The sequence below is a fragment of the Hypomesus transpacificus genome, chromosome 10, assembly GCF_021917145.1.
Source record: "Hypomesus transpacificus isolate Combined female chromosome 10, fHypTra1, whole genome shotgun sequence".
NCBI classification, from domain to species: Eukaryota; Metazoa; Chordata; class Actinopteri; order Osmeriformes; family Osmeridae; genus Hypomesus; species Hypomesus transpacificus.
The window spans coordinates 6,157,095-6,171,901 of NC_061069.1; positions in this window are offsets into that span (position 1 = coordinate 6,157,095).

The window sequence follows — 14,807 nt, forward strand, 5'->3', positions numbered from 1 at the left end:
GGTCACAGAGCACCAAATGTTGAAAGTGATCAGTGCTGGTTCATGTTCGGTCAGGTGCGTGTCAGTGTGATGGTGTATTTCGAAGTTACACAGTATTTAGAGAGACAGCCTGAGTCAGACAGACGGTCAGGGGTCAATGACATCACAACTAAACTCCAAAATCAGTCTTTATCTGTGTTCGTTAGTTACTTCAGTCCAAAGGAACAAGCTGGCTTCTCATGAATGAACACCATTATGCAACTGTAATGGACCGTGTTGTCCATCCAACACCGACCTACATAAGCCACTGATGATTACACCCGAGCCTCAACCCCCAAACTCATCCTTAACTCTCAACAAACTCGGTCGCTCGCACAGAGGAACACACGCTGAATACTCCTCATGAATGACAGGGTCACTTCAATCTAGCAAGACACCCTGCTCAGCGTTTCTAGTAATGGTGGACAAGCTCTTGTGTTGATGCTTGGTGCAGGTACAATAGGAGGCACTTTGTAGCAGTCATCCAACTAACAAGACCAACCAGCTCCAACCGTAACAGAATGTGGAGCATGAGAAGAGGAGAGGGGAAGGAAAGCTACCAACCCTCAGAAGAGGTTAGACCACACAGGCTAAGGGGGACAAGGTCAAAGAGAGAGATGGATATATATATATATATATATATATACTGTATATATATACACAGAGAGAGAGAGAGAGAGAGAGAGAGAGAGAGAGAGAGAGAGGCGCATACAGCTGGTTGTCATTGGTGCTGGGTGGGGGGGAAGAGAGGAGGAGTGGAGGAGGAGAGGAAGACTGTCAAGAGTGTTTCTATTTCTGGTATCCAACCATCCTGACAGACACACCCCATTTTCTCCTCCCTCCCCAGTCTCCGAGTCTACGTTTCCACGGAAACCACCGTCTCCCATATCCATGGCAACAAGCTCCCAGTCAGGGAGGCAGCTATGATTACGGTATGCGTCGCCGTGGCGACCCGGGGAGTCTGGGAGAAAGGCTGCAGCGTGAAGTGAAGGACGGACGGATTGAGAAAGGGCAGGGAAGGAGGAAGGGATGGATGGATGGATGAGGAGATTAGAAGAGAATAACCTAGATGATGGAAGAAGAGAGACCAGAAAGTATGGGGACAGGATAGCAGGGCATCAAACGATGGAGAGAACTCATGAAGGAAAGATTTAACATAGAAGCTTCTCCTCCCCACAGCCTGCCCCATATCTCTCTTTGTCTTAATGATGACTGACTGATGCATACACGATAATGACCCCCAAATCCAATCACGATGCCACATCAGGGCCTAAAAGGAAAAGAGGGTGACGGAGTGGAGAGCTGGAAGGATGAGATGAGACTGCTGAGAGACTGACAGGGGCTTATGTGCTGTGATGAGTCTTGATAGACATGATGTAGAGCAGACATCAGAAGGGATCAACATGAGGCGAGAGGAGGGGGAGGAGGATGTGGGTGAGAGGCGTGGCTGTCCTTCCAGCTCCCCCTTGCAGTCCATAAGCATTTTCCAGACAGCTATTTCTGGGAGCGGCGCTCTAATCTAAAATAACATCTTCGGTAGAACATTCATGAGTGTTTTAGTCCAGAGCTAATATATTAATGCAGGTCTCCAAGTCCTAAAGTCTAATCATTAATTGATTTGGAAATTAACCTTTTCAACACGGAAAAACCAAAAGAGACACTCATCTCTTTTCAAGGGTGTAGGAGTTGTAGTTCACTTAAAGGATCATATGGAACCATCCAGAACCAAAAAACACCAACAGGTCTGTATATCACAATGGACTCGTGATCGTCTGTACCTGATGAAACAGGAAGATATATTGCATGAGGCATCTTTTTTGCGTTGATAGTGGTACTGCATACAGTATGGCTGTGAAATCGCCTCGATCTCCCTCATCCTGTCACACAAGCACCACACCCTGACTGAGTCACTCAAATATCTTCTGAAGTGGATCAATAAGTAATTCTCATTCAAATACCACGAATACCTAGTTGTTATACATAATCTAAAAGCAACATAGATTCAAGTTCCTGGTTTTCGATTAGCCAATGGGGAGGCATTAACCTTGACACAGAAATGCACTAAGAGCACTATAAAGTATTTACTGAAGCTGCTATACCCGTGGACCCCTGAGGGCTGCGGCTCCAGGTCTCACAGGGAATATACTTGATGTGAAAGTGTGTTAAACGGCATATACATACACAGTAAAGATCGCCTGTTTACCAGGACACGTACTGCACACAATTAATTGAAGAGAGAAAGACAGAGAGAGAGATCGAGAGAGAGAGAGAGAGAGAGAGAGAGAGAGAGAGAGAGAGAGAGAGAGAGAGAGAGAGAGAGCGAGAGAGAGAGAGAGAGAGAGAGAGAGAGAGAGAGAGAGAGAGAGAGAGCGAGAGAGAGAGAGAGAGAGAAAGAGAGAGAGAGAGAGAGAGAGCGCCTGTCTGTCTGTAAGTCTGTCACTGTATATAGATGGTGTCAGTCCTGTATGCCTAGCAGCGAGGCGAGCTGCTATGGAAGGCTGTAAGCCTAACTGGCTGCTGTGGATGGTTCCTTTGTTTGTCTGGTGGCAGGATGGTCGCTGTTCGCCCTACCAGAATAATGACTATGCAGCAGGATCAGCTAGCAGAGCGCAATGTGACCACCCCGGCTGCACATTCACTAACACCACCCTGCTCTACCCACACGCACACACCAACCCGCGTGCGGACACTCTAACACACACGCACGCACGCACAAACGCGTGCATGCGCGTATACACCGCACACACATAGAGATCGACAGCTATAAAAAGACAGACTGTGCCTGCTTACGTAACCGCAAAAAAGTCCCAGCCATCAATATTGCAGTAGCCAAAGGATGAGAGGGAGGGAGGGACGGAGGGTGAAAGAGAGGGAGGAGGGGGAAAGGTTGAAGGAGGCTGGGAGGGAGGGGGAAAGGCTGGAGGGGAGAGGGGAGAGGGAGGGGGGGCGAAAAACTTAAAAGAAAAACATGGTGATCGAGGGAGAGGGAGGGAGGGATGGATGTACAGATGGAGGGTGGGTGTTGAGGAAATACAGAGACACCAGCAGATGTCCCTCTCCTCCCCTGGAAGCAGACCGTCATGTGGATATAACTCCTGAACACACACTGCTCACGGACTGACTGGTCTGAGCAGAGCACATGCTGACGACAAACCCACTGGAACCTCACTGTGTAACAACACAGCACTATAGATACATTTCCATTGTGTAGGTTCTTAACGTAGCCCATGTAGAGTGTCTTGTTGTGTCATCAGAGATCATCAGTAGGCTAAGGAGAGCACAGCAGGACAGCTCATTTAAACCTTCCAACACTCATCACCTCCACCACAGAGAGAATACTGGACTGAGAAGAAGACTGAATAAGCGTCCTAGTTAGCTGACATTAACAACACACAACCCCATGATCATGAAAGCTTCATTCAAATGAATTCAAAGGTTTTGACAAATGTGACTCACCTAGTAAGTGTTTAGTTGATGTCATCAGGGAAAGTACATGTGAGGGGAACACAAGAGAGTTTTTCGTCACGTCACTGTTTCATCACACTAAAAGCAGCAACAAAAATGACACAAAGTTTCTGAATTCTTTTTGGAAACTTTCAGCGTCCCAAAGCAAAATATGAGTCGTGTATGAGCTTTAGCATCTGATTGCTACCCTCCTGAATTCCAGGACAATTTTGAGAACATTCAAAATGGTTCTGAAAGGCAATCAGCATACACCAGTCTGAGGTAGTGTGACATAGAGACAGTTAGTGACTCCTAGGTCAGTGTTTAGGCCCATTGGAGGAAAAAAACAAAACAGAATTGTTTTAGTGGAGCAGGAAGAGAGAGGTCCCCTCAGAGACAAACAGAGAGGTAGAGAGAATCACACTGCAAACCAACTTCCCAGGGTTAGGGGACAGGGTATAGGGTTAGGGGATGCCAAGAAAAAGGTTGAGAGATGCTTGGGAGTAATTTAGGATTTGGGCATCATTCTCACTGAGCAGAACAGAATCAGTCAGAAGTCCCACAGTCCTCCAAAATAGTATAGGGACATGCCTGATATTACAGCGTTAATGATTGTTAAAAGAGTCAGGACAAGGAGGAGAGAGCTGAGGTAATCAGACTGCAGACAGCAGCAGACAGACATGGATCAGGTTGAGCGTAATAGTCAGAGAATGTTATTATTATTGTCATTGATTGCCAACACAGAGCTGCAGAGAGCCAGGCAGGCAGAAAGATGGCCCAGCCAAGACACACACACATTCAGAATAGACAAAAGTCTCGGCGTGTAGTTATGACAACATTATTAACAATGATATTTACAGAAACACGGCCAGGCAAACAGCAGACCGGGTAGTCAGTCCGCAGAGCCATGCACTAGTCATCCACCCCCATACTATCTATCTAGCATGTCCCCTCTTCAGTGTCAGTGTCACCAACCTTCCAGTGGGGGGAGCTGTGGCGCCCTGGGATCCTGGTGCTCTGTGAGGGCAGGGGGAGAGGGAGAGGGAGGGGCTGCAGGGATAGAGGTGGTGGCTGCAGGGAGAGAGGGCGGAGCTGTAGGGATAAAGGGCGGGGCTGCAGGGTTCAGGCCGAAGCTGGCTGTAGCGGGGAGGGGCGTGTCAGGCAAGGGGGTGGAGCTTAACAAGGATGACGTCAGGTTTGCAGAGGAGGAGTGTTGCGGGGTTGGGGAAACGGGGTTGACGGGTGGGGAGGTCTGGGTGGGGTGTGCGGAGGTCTGGGAGAGGGGGGCTGGGGTGGAGAGGTTCATGAGGGGAGTTGCCTGGGAGATAGGGGTGGTGGCAGGGGTGGTCTGGAGGACAGAGTCCAGGAAAGAAAAGGTCTGGGAGACTGGGCTGAGGCATGGTGAGCCTGGGCCAGCCTGCTCCTCCCCAGTCTCTTGGCCATGGTCAGCCAGGGTCCCAGCCAGACCCTGGGGCTGCGGAGCCTCCTTAGATACAGCAGAGGACATGGGGAAGTCATCCAGACACATGGGCTCATAAGAGCGTGGGGAGGCGGGTGTGTGTTCAGTGGGACCCTGGTCAGGCTTGATGGGATTAGACACGGCAGAGGGCATGCCAGGGCTGGGGCTAAGGCTATCGGAATTTCCCAAGAGGGTGTGGAAAGAATCTATCTGGCGGGCAGCATTGGGTTTACGGTCAGCGAGACTAAAGGGGCCAGTCTGGGGGTTATCTTGGTTAGAAAGGCTGTCCTCCAGGGCCGAAGCTGCCACGGGGCCAGTGTCAGTAGCCATTGCCCAGCCAGGGGCCACTGAGGCTGGGGTAGGAGATGCAGGCTCCTGGGGCGCCCCCCACTCCTCTGGCAGCTTCATCCTGCTCTTATTCTTCCTGCCCTTCACCCTCCCCCCGCCACCGCCCCCCCTCCCTCGGATCTCCCACTCCCAGGGCTCCTCCTCTTGCGGCGAGGAGGCAGGGCTGAGGGCGGCGTTGTCAGAGGCAGCGCTCTCTGATTGGCCGTCCCCCTGGGCTTCCTGTCTGTCCAGGAAGTTGTAGACCTCGTCCCGGGGCCTCCTCTTCTTCTTCTTCCTCTTCTGCTGCTGCTTCCCCCCACCCCCCTTCTCTTCAACAGCCCCCCCAGAGGGACTGAGGGGCTCAGAGGTGGAGGAGGGGGAGCTCTCATCCACGGAGTCTCCAGGGGAGAGTGGGGGCGCTGGGGGGGCCTGGGGTCTGGACTCACCTGCCCACTGCGAAGGGGGGCAGCCCTCTTCAGTGTGTGCAGAGAGGAGGAATGAGAGTCACTGACCAGGTCAATATAAAGCCAGTTATTTATCAATTAAAACCCCTACAGGGATGTTAGAAATAAATCAAGTTGACTTTTTCTATGCATTCCGGTCAAGTCATGCTTGCTGTAATGGAACTTAATCCAGAGACTGAAAAAGATGACATTTTATTAATTAATTGTGCTGTACCTGTATAGTACAACAATAGTCTAGGGTAGAAATGTGAGTTCGAGCATATCAGCTCCTCAACAATATTTAAAAGGACAGAGCGTTCAGTATGCACAATTTATGTGTTACCATTGGTTGTATTGACTGTAATTATGTATGCTGGCCAATGACAATTTGTAGTTTGCACTGCTGTCTGTCGGGCAGCCTATCAGGTGTGATTCTCTCTGGCTTGGGGGTTCATGGCAAAGGCCAGTTTTTAACATTTATTCACATGGGCCAATGAGCAGAGGAGTTCATGTTCAGTATGAGTGAGAGACAGACTACACAGATACTCACTATAGACCATACCTGGCTTTGAATGGCTGACACACTTCAGGTGTGATTGATTTACCTGCTTGTGGCAGAAGGGAACCAATGGAACCGTTTAAAATGAACATTTCCCACCAAGCGGGCAGAGCAAGTTAAATCAACCACACCCAAATGTTTGAGCTCTGTTACAGCTAAGGTGTAACACACATTAACGATGAATTTCAAGCAGTACATGTGATGGACAAAGGCCAATTCAAACACATCGGAGCAATCTTTGCACAGACACATATACAGGGAACAAAAAGAAAACCTACTGCATGCACGCAACCTTTAATAAACACAGACAAGCCATCAAACAAACATAAAATGTGCATGCATAGCAACAAAGGTCCCTGCATGCATTTCTGTCTGTTTGAGGAAAAGACATTAAGACATTAACTTTTCATTTCCCACATCCTTCTCTGCCCTCACATTGCCTCCACTCTGCTTGTCTCCTCTCCTCCCTAATACCCTGGACACTCCTCTAATCTCCTCCTTTACCAGTCGTTAAAGCTGATGAATTCTCTCCTCTTAATTCTCCATCGAAACGGCCTTCCTGCGCTTCCTCCTCTTCAGTGATTGATGTTCTATTGACTTTCTACAATTTCGGTCATCGATTATTATCACGCTCCCATGAACAGCCCTGCAGTGGAGACTGTGGCGGCCATCTTCTGTGTTCCATGCAGAGGAAGACGTTTGAGAGGTATCTTATGCTATTCCGTTCTATTGAGCTTTGCACAATAACTGTGCCGAACCTTATGGTCAAATATAGCTGCTTATTTGGTGATGGGAGCTGATGATGATATCTTTTTTATACCCCCACATTTTAGGAACAATTCAGTGTGTTACTCAATGAATCAGGGTTTCTAACCTCAGAAAAAGAGAAGGGTCGATCCCCCCAAAAATATTTGCGACATTTTGAAATACTGTATACTTTCTGTGACCTGACCCTATTTTCTATGACCGAACTTCTAGACCTAATCTGTGTTTAAACAAGCTGCATAACTGTGCCTCTGTTCTATAACCAGACAGACCAGGGTGAGTCTTCAGTAGTAGACACCCCTGGGCAAGAGAAGTTGGGCTTCCATCTCCCTTTGTGGTAAGAGTGAAAGCAGGTTGAGGATGATAAAGCCGCATAAGCTTTCTGCTCCATTGATCGCTTCTCCAAAATAGTAACTGAGTTATGCAAGTACCAACTAATACCCCTAGCTGGCAATCAAAGCTTGAGGCTATATTTAGAGTGTAAACAAAACACTTTTATAAAACCTAACCTCTGGACTAGCATTTGGCTTCACAAACTAACACTTCCAAATATACAGGCTCTTTTATGAGCTAGAGATGATGCTCCTCTGCTTGAGACCACCTCCTACTATACCTGAGAATTGATCCAAGGGGTTGTGGGTGGGGCCAGAGGGGAAAGGGTCGCTTGATTTGAAAGCGGGGGCAGCTGGGGTCTGTTTGGGGTGCTCTGACCCAAACGGAGGTGAGGTCTTCTGGGTGTCGGCCATGCTGGAGGACAGGCCTGTCTGGAAGGGAGACATGCCTCCTCCCCCCAAGTTCATGTTCATCATCATCCCCGGCTGGGAGAAACCTGCAGAGAAACACACGTCACATCATGTATCTATGTATTTACCACCATGATTACCAACGCTATGGTACATTTGTACCCTGTCTAAACTGTACTGTGCCTCACAGAAATAACTCTAGTTACATTTATTTACAGGCACTCATACGTTGTAATTAGTGCACAAGAATGACAAACAACATCCACTCGGCATGTTGTTATTTGTCAATCTTTTTCAACAACGTTTGTATTGGTGTATTGCTAAAAGTATGTTTAATATGAAAAGGATTACAGTTCCCATAATGCAATTCATTGTGAACAGAGACCTAAGAGAGACTCAGGCATGTTGCTGTCCTTCATCTTGTTTTGGTTCCCCCACTGGTCTGACATGCCCATCATAGAGACTGGACCTAGAGGAGGGAGAGAAGAGGGGAGGAGGAAGGGAAGACGGGAGGTGGATGATTTTAGACAGATAAATAAACAGATAAGTACAATAGGCAGACAGACCAACATACCAACAGACAGACCGACAGCAGACAGACAGACAGACAGACAGACAGACAGACAGACAGACAGACATACGTCAGTCAGGCAGGCAGGCAGGCAGGCAGCAGACAGCTTACCTGACATGTAGTCTGAGCTGAAAGCAGACTGGCCAGGTGGAAACGGCCGTTTCTCTCCCTGGGGCTCCTGGCGCAGCATGCCCGTCTGGCCAGCTGACATCATCAGACCAGAACCTGCCAGAACACACGGACGCATCAGGACCCCAGCATCCTCACAACTGTTCCTCCTTTCTCTCTCTCTGCCCCGATCCCATCCCTGACCCCCGACCCCTCCCACCAGCCTTCCTTCCGGCTGTTTCTCTGGGTCTCTGGTGGATAGCAGGAAAGCCCTTCATGACATTGCGTGTAAATGGGGCTATACCAAAACGAAGGCACAATGTCATTTGACTTGACTCGATTGGACGCCGCATGTCACCGGACGAGACAGCTAGCAGAGAAGGAAGTTAGATGCACACAACCATGGATATGAGCAGATAAAAATCCAAAAAGCACTTGCCTTCCCTGCCTGTCCTGTTACATCACACCTACCCTACAGGAGCAGCTGGGAGGAGGGGAGGGGGGCTTTGTCTGGTCTACCGTCTAGAGTGGTCTAATGGGTTTTAATGTGTTTAGGCAGCTGGGGTACTGTCCTTAGAATCATCCTCAGTGTGTAGTGTGGGTGCCTGCGTGTGTGTGTGGGGGGGTGGTTCCGGGGACAGTGACAGAAGAGGACAGAACTAGACCCGGGGGGGGGCGTCACCATGGTTACACAACCAGATCAGAGCATTTGAGGTTCCACGGGCAACCCTGTCCATGGTTGGTGTCATGTCATGGACGATTGACATGAAAACCTCAGGCTTTAACAGCAATGGGCCAAAATCTGAGAGTTTGCACCCCCCCCCCCCCCCACACACACACATGCACACACATAAACATTACAGATTTGGTCTGATGTATTCAATAGGACAACTAGACTGTGATTTGGATTTGGATAATTTCCAACCACAGCTTTCCTGCTTGGCTTAAAGGGGAGGCCTCAGGATCCAACCAAGAATCTGGTGAAAACTAACGGTGACGAAAGAGTATCCAGGAGGTAAGAATAAGTGAAGAGCACTGCAGCAGTATGTGATTCTCAATATAACCAAGAATCGTTTTCTTTTAATTCCTTCTTTACAGACAGTAAGGCTATAGTAAATCATGTTTATCAACTACTAAAACTACCATTTCGTCTGTCAGACGGACGGACGGACGGACGGACAGACAGACAGACACACACACACAGACAGACAGACAGACAGACAGACAGACAGACAGACAGACAGACAGACAGACAGACAGACAAACAGACAGACAGAGAGCCAACCTTCTGCTTCATGCAGCAGCCATGTCTCTCCCTCTGTTCATCCTGGGGAAACACTGACTCTGCCTCCGAGCACAGCCTTTGGGATCATGTTTCTAACCACCTCTGCTACAGAGGGGCTACAGAGTAAAGTCATTTAGGGGGAAATTAACTCCTATAAAGTCATAGTGAGCCTATCCCTGTGGAGCTGATCTGCACTCAGTTTATCACCCCTGTGGTGCCACCCCACCAATGCCAGGAGTGAAGAGACAGTCTGTCTCCCTCTCTTTTTCTTTCCCTTCCTTGCTCTCCTCTACTTTCTTATACTGTCACAGTAGCAATCTGTTCCCACATTAAAGACTAAAAATACCTCAATATTTAACCTTAAACTTGTGACTCATACTGTGGAGTACAGTAACATTTTATCTCCATGTGTGCTTGTTTGGGGTTAATATCCTTCAACTGTTTATCATGGGCATCCTAATGAGGCATAGCCTCCATCTCTCTCGGCAAGGGCAGGGAAGGTCAGGTCGAATCAAAGTATCGCCTTGCAACTGATGGCTTTGACAAGCTCCAGAAATATCAGCCAACCACTTAGCGATAATGGAGGAGGAGATGCAGAGGGATGGGAGGAGGAGCAGGAGTAAGAGATGGTTAGAGAGGACATACAGAGAGTGGAGGTGGGAGAAAGGAGGAGGGAAAGAATGGTTGGGGTGGGGGTGGGGTGGTCATGAATGATTCATGTTGAATGTCACAATGACTTTGAGGGGCCAAGGAGGCAAGGCCTGGAGTTCAGAGAGAGGATTATGGATGAGACAGCATCTCGTGATAACATCTTGTACCTGGGCTGATCCCAATATCCATCGAATCCCACAGGGACAGTAGAGGGTCTAACTAATCCCACAGGGACAGTAGAGGGTCTAACTAATCCCACAGGGACAGTAGAGGGTCTAACTAATCCCAGAGGAGAGGACAACGTAGAGGGTTGTCGACAGACAGAACATGCCACACAGTATCATGACAGTATCGTGCTTGAGAGGAACTGCCCTTCATGATTTGCTATCTTCCATCTTTGGGAACACTTTACAATAAAGGTGCAATAATGAACGTTCATTAATGCTTTAACTAATGCATGAATCATCATAAGTTCATACATACCTCAGAAGGTAATTCAGCTTAATTGCATACATTAATAGTTTCACAGTTCATGACTCACAGCAGATATAATTACCTTGCCATCTCTATTTTATGTGACAGCACTAAAACTGAAAACTCAACTTGCTGAAGAGTCACATGAGACACCGACAGTATCCCAGCAAGTTTCTGGAGCTGAGCCTACAAGTGACTCCAGCTCCGGCTCACTTCGCTCAGAAACATCAGAGTCTGAGGCCAAAGAAAAATGAGAAGGACAAGAAGAAGAGACAAAGAAAAGAAGAAATCAAAAGCTGTTGACTTCAGGAGAGGTATGAATCCATTAAAATGGCCCTAAAAGTAACTTGTCTTCATGTATTGGTGTTTGTGGTAACAGTGTGCTGTTTATTATTGTAACCATTTATTTAAGTAAGAACTCCCGAATACGCTATTGTGAGGTAAACCTTGCCCCTTCCCCGGGGCGCCAAATGTGCTAGGACCGCCACTGCATGAATTAACGGTATTACCATTAGTTTACCCTGTTAACTCTGGGTTTTAGTTTACAGTTAACTAACAGTATTAGTTTGCACGTTTAACTACAGTAGTTAACTCACCTATCAGTTCATGTGTTAATATCGATAGGAATTGATCCATGGTGCCGGATTTAATTAATAGTAAATCATATGTGACTCCCTATTAACAAATTATGTGTTAAAGATCAATGCATAATTACGTATCTTCTGAGTTATGTATTAACTTATGATGATTCATCTATTAGTTTGATTAGTAATGAACACTCATTAATGCACCCTATTGTAAAGTGTTCCCCTATCTTTTACCATAGCTCCCAATGAGAACCTCACACCTGATACCTCAGCATGGAGGTAGATGGACTTCTTGAGTCCAGGTGAGGGTCAACAACTACCTTCACACAGAAACACCGCAGTATTGATAAATAAACACAGGGCACTGTATAGACCAGACACCGTCCCAGTCCAGGGAACGCAGAGCTAGACCCAAGATCTGACACGTCTCCTGGGGGACCTGGTGCACTGCTGCTGTCCACAGCCCTCTCCCTCCCTCCTGCTGTCCACAGCCCTCTCTCTCCCTCCTGCTGTCCACAGCCCTCTCTCTCCCTCCTGCTGTCCTCAGCCCTCTCCCTCCCTCCTGCTGTCCACAGCCCTCTCCCTCCCTCCTGCTGTCCACAGCCCTCTCCCTCCCTCCTGCTCTCCACAGCCCTCTCCCTCCCTCCCTCCTGCTGTCCACAGCCCTCTCCCTCCCTCCTTCCTGCTGTCCACAGCCCTCTCCCTCCCTCCTGCTGTCCACAGCCCTCTCCCTCCCTCCTGCTGTCCACAGCCCTCTCCTTCCCTCCTGCTCTCCACAGCCCTCTCCCTCCCTCCCTCCTGCTGTCCACAGCCTTCTCCCTCCCTCCTGCTCTCCACAGCCCTCTCCCTCCCTCCTGCTCTCCACAGCCCTCTCCCTCCCTCCCTCCTGCTGTCCACAGCCCTCTCCCTCCCTCCTGCTGTCCACAGCCCTCTCCTTCCCTCCTGCTGTCCACAGCCCTCTCCCTCCCTCCCTCCTGCTGTCCACAGCCCTCGCCCTCCCTCCTGCTCTCCACATCCCTCTCACTCCCTCCTGCTGTCCACAGCCCTCTCCTTCCCTCCTGCTGTCCACAGCCCTCTCCCTCCCTCCTGCTCAGGCATCAATCACACAAAGCAGGATATACAATATAACTGCTGAATATAGCACACACACACACAAACACACACAAACACGCACACACAAACACACACAAACACACACATCCACTCTTCCACCACCAACACCTCTGTTGTGTGTTATGTTTTTGATGAGCTCACAAGTGCAGTAATTGGCTGGCTGGCTGGTATTGATGTTGTTGTGCTGCAGTCACATGCTTACAGTACTGCAGAACGCTGTCATACTACTGTTCTTTGCTGCAGAACACTGTTCGACTATTGTAGTATTCTGCAGAATACTTCCACAGAATTGCAGGGCAGGAGTCTACCATGAAATGATCAAGAGATTGTTTAATTCAAGAGAATAGTATCACCTCTCGCTAGCTGAAGTGTGCTGCTAGGTAGAAGGACAAATGACAGCTTGTCTACTGTGAGGAGGCATGATGGATCAAACATTCAGCCAGAACATGTTTGTTTGAAAGTATTCTGCTCCTCCTCCTCTGTCAACCATGTACGCTGCTAATTAGGTACAGTTAACTGGAGGCTAGAAGTCCATGACTACGCACATCCACAGCTAAGTGGAGGACTGAGGCTGTGAAAACAGCCGTGCTTGACTTGTGTTGTGTGGGCAACACAATAAACCATTAAGGGTGAGTATAAACAGTTGTGACGTGTTTTTTTGCCCACTGAGGGAAGGGCTTGTCAGGCTTACAACACAACAGCTCCTTCCTGGCAGAAACTCACATCCAAACAGACTGGCGAGTCAGAGCCATTCTGGGAGACTGGGAGAGTTTGATCAGATAAAGTCAGGGAAGTTGCCCACCCAGGATAAGACAAAGGTTGAGAAAACAGCTCCTCAAAAGAACAGCAACAAGCTTACACACACACACACACACACACACACAACATACCCCCACGGAGCTAAGCCCCAGGCACACATGCACACGTATACACACATTCATCAGAGCGATTTCTACTGAGTCAGAGTGTTACAGGGGAGGTCATGAGAAAAGACCTGAGTCACACAGCATCATGTTACCCAGCATGGGACACTCTTCCTGTTTTGGACTCAGGCTCTACCTTAGCCTCTCCTAGCCTGCAGGGCTGGTACCTAACTTACACATTCAAACGTACTGTATACCCTCATACATACCCATGTAAAAACAGTGACCTCAAACAGTGCCATATTGTATACAGTACTTGTGTGGACTTTTGGATCCTTTAATAATGAAGCTATATGAGGTCTGTTGTTGATGTTTAGAGGGATTAGGGCCAGGGCCAAAGAGATAAACAGTCTTGCTGTTTCTGTATGTAGGACACAGTATAGTGGATCTTTAAATCACATAGTCCATTTGTGTATTGCCCATAGCATGTCCTTAATATACGCAAACGCAAAGCTTTTAAAAAGCTTTCTTACACAGAACCCTTTCCCTGCTGGATAGTTTCCAAATGTGTCTGATTCAGAGAAAGATCATTACGCTTCATACTAGCCTTCGTTATACAGACGAATTGTACGTTTTGACATGTGTTTTATCCTCCTGGTCTCCACCCCACAGCTAAGTGATGAGTTTATCCATGCCTGGGTTTCAAGTCAAGCTTTACCCCCCCCCCCCCCCCCCCCCCCCCAGCAATGCTGCAGCTTGGCATTATGTAAAGGCGCATAAATATGTGATTACCATACGTACATACTGTTTATAGACTGTAGAGTGTACTCCAAAAGACTTTAGCTACTCTAAAAATCTTAAAGTCCCAGGGCATGATGCAGCATAGCTTCATGCAGCAATTCGCTTTGATTTGACCCCTCTTCCCCCTCCTCCAACTTCCTACCTCAAATCCCCACTCGCCCCCCTCACCCACCACCCTTCCTCCCTCGATGTTCCTCCCACTGTACCTTCTCTCCTTCCCCTCTCCTCTTCCCCAACTCACCCTGTTTGCCGTCCTTGCCGTCCACCAAGGGGCGATAGTCAGACTTGGCCACCGTCTCGCCCACCTTGTCGTCGTAGCTCTCCTTCTCCAGGGAGGACATGAAGTCCCTCTTCAGCAAGCCGTCAGCAGCCGACTGGGACCCCCCCGTCCCTCAGAGCGTCGTGCAAGCTCAGGTCCATGGTCCTGCACGGAGGGGGGGGGGGGGGGGGGGGGGGGGGGGGGGGGGGGGTGAAGGGCCACATCAGCATCACCTTCATCCACCATCACATGACTACAATCCCCGTCCTCGTTAAACCCCATCGTCCGTTTCGTTCATCGACATCCTGCTTGTACTCATGCCCTCTTCATGCCGTAC